Source organism: Mandrillus leucophaeus, unplaced genomic scaffold (assembly GCF_000951045.1).
Source record: "Mandrillus leucophaeus isolate KB7577 unplaced genomic scaffold, Mleu.le_1.0 Scaffold760, whole genome shotgun sequence".
Taxonomy (NCBI): Eukaryota; Metazoa; Chordata; class Mammalia; order Primates; family Cercopithecidae; genus Mandrillus; species Mandrillus leucophaeus.
In genome coordinates this window covers 891,815-894,790 of record NW_012108253.1, presented here as the reverse complement: position 1 = coordinate 894,790, position 2,976 = coordinate 891,815, and the positions used below count along the sequence as shown (strand labels likewise).

At 38.4% G+C, this 2,976-nt stretch overlaps 1 protein-coding gene across 2 annotated transcripts in view; it reads right to left on the bottom strand.

The window, feature by feature from the left end:
* Positions 1–2,976, bottom strand: part of SLC17A2 (solute carrier family 17, member 2) — a 24,264-nt gene that overhangs the window by 3,967 nt on the left and 17,321 nt on the right. The window lies entirely within an intron of this gene.

Below are 2,976 nucleotides of genomic sequence, written 5' to 3'. Positions count from 1 at the left end.
GACTATTAATGTTAGAAACAATCCTTTAGGGATGGGGAGGGGAGATGAGTTAGAAATGTTTCCTACCAGTTCACAATTGCATCTATTCTGAAGCCATTAGGAATGTGAATGGTAACTCTTCCTTAAACCATCACATGAGGAAAGAATACCCTGAAAGTGTGACACACCAAAGTCATCTGTCAGGAATCAGTCAGAGAACTTGCTGGGAATACCTAGGCATGCTGAGTCATCATTGTTCTTACCACCCGTGGCAACTGATGCAATTGGAAGCAACTGATGCTTTCAGGGTCATAGTTTCTTCGAAGCCTGAGCTCATTAATTTTGCTGTTTGAGAACTTGCAGTTTGATCCAAAAGCTGACAGCATCAATTATCCCATTGCCTTCCTTCCTGCTCTGATACTGGAAGTTCCAAGAAAAGAGGAGGTGGAAGAGGACCAAGAAGAACATGAAAGCAGAGGACCAGGGGCAGGACACGGTGGCTCACGCCTGTAATCCCAGCACTTTGGGAGGCCGAGGCAGGTGGATCAGTAGGTCGGGAGATCGAGACCATCCTGGCTAACACGGTGAAATCCCGTCTCTACTAAAAAATACAAAAAATTAGCCGGGGGTGGCGGCGTGCGCCTGTAGTTGCAGCTACTTGGGAGACTGAGGCAGGAGAATGGCGTGAACCTGGGAGGCGAAGCTTGCAGTGAGCCAAGATTGAGCCACTGCACTCCAGCATGGGCAACAGAGCAAGACTCCGTCTCAAAAAAAAAAAAAGCAGAGGACCAAGACCCCTTCCCAACTGCTCCACAGGTCAAAACGAAGTCAAACAGAGCAGAAGCTCTCAAAAGGATGATACTTTGAATTTGCTTTCTGTTTTATTTTCTACATATATAAAAGTGCACAAATCATAAATGTACAATATTCACCAAGTAAACACACCTCCAAGTCAAGAAATAAAATATTTCTAGTACTCCAGGAGCACTTCTTAAGTACCATCCATCCAGCCACGACCCCCATCCTCGCCCAAGGGAAATCACTCACTGATTTTTAACAGGACAGTTTGGTTGTAGCTGTTTTTAAAAACTATTTTATAAACCTTTAAAAGAATGTACCTTTTGTCTTCCTTCAATCAATATCGTGTTTATGAGACCCATTCGTCTATTATGTATTAGGGTCTGTTAATTCTTATTGCTATATAAATAGACCGTGGTTTATTTACTCATTCTTCTCTTAACAGACAACTTCCTGTTTGGGCTATTACAGATAGTACTCCTATGAACATTGTTGTGCATGTTTTATGGATGTATATGTGCATTTCTAAGTAAAACGTCTGAGTCACTGGAATTGTACATTTAACTTTAGGAGATATTGCTGAGCAGCTTTCCAAAGTTCACATTCGTAGCATATGAAAGTTTCAGTTGCTCCACACGCTTGGCAACATTTTGTCTTCTATCGTCTTTCATTTTATCCATTATGTTAATTTTATAGTGGTATTTCATTGTAGTTTTGATTTTCATTTCTGTAATGACTAATGAAGTTGAATATCTTTTTATATATTAAGGAGCCACTTGCATTTTCTCTTTTACGAAGTCCCTGTTCAAGTCATTGGCCCATTTTTTAGTTGGGTTGTCTGCCCCCCGCTTCTTTGGTCTTTTTTTCTCTTTTTTCTGTACATAATTTGACTACCTATTATACTCTGTCTTTCTTTTTTCTTCTACTTCTTCTTTTAGCTTTCTGAAAACCCCCCTTTCTCTTTATATTGTCAATACCATGAAGGCAAAATCAATGTTCTCATCTTAGTATCATTCTCAGGGCCTGACACTGTTTTTCTGAAAAACCTGCTCAAAAATACCCGTTGATTTGCATTAGGAGATTCTCTTCATCTGCTGAATTAGCCCAAGGTTCTTGTCCTAGCAGTTTTTAAATAGGATTTAAAATATGGTGAGAACCTCCTCTCCAGACATGTGGCAAAACCAGATTCAGCTCTGTGTGAGGAGACAACCTAAAGGATATGTTTTAAGTGTTAGGAGCCAAATTATCTCCTGTTAGAGTTGATGCTGCCTGAGTATCTTGGGAAAGTAAGAAAAATATGAAGAAGGTTAAATTATCTTTTTCTACCCTCAAAAAGAACTTCGCTTGTATGTGATACATTTCTATGCCTTGTACGCGATACATTTCTATGCCTTTTCTCATCTTGTTATATCTTCAATATTTTTCTCCCCCATATAAATTGTCATTTCACTTGAAAGTGTCTCTGTGATCTCCCTCCAATTTTCATCATATGGTCTAAACTATATTGCTATCCCTTCTGGAAGTATCTACATTGCCTTCCTTTACATCCATTCTTCTCACAATACAAGCTTTCCAATTCTATCCTCTCTGTCCTTGATTTATAAGTTAACTTCATTTATTTAATCTTTTCTTGATCGTTTTCTCATCATTAATCTCTTGCAATTGGGCTAGGATAAATATCTGCTTAATCTGATGGAAATATCTGAATCTAAATAATTTGAAAATGGTCTATTTTATTTTAGCATGTAAATTTTAATAGAATTTAACCACATAAATAAACGTCCATGTTTTACAATGTATAAAAAATAATAAAAACTTTAATTCTGGGGATTATAGCTTTACAGTTCTGATGGGTGCTGAGATCTGTAACATATGGTTACAATTCCGAGCAGCTCTTCTCTGTATCCAATAACCTGCCCCACTATGAAGATATTTATCAGTGATCATTTTCACATGAATTTTTATTTATTTAGTACTTTCCAATGAGGAAAATTCAAAGGCCACATGGATTTTCAAGTTTGTCCAGCTGTTGTCAACCCCAGGTACATGCTAGAAACCTCTAAGGAGTATCTAAAAATTAGTGGTTTCTGGGTTCCACCCCAGACCAATTCATTCAGAATCTCTGGAGTGAGTCCCAGGCATCAGTATCTTATAAAGGCTCCCCAGGGAAGACTAACACACAGCGAGAGTTAAGAACTG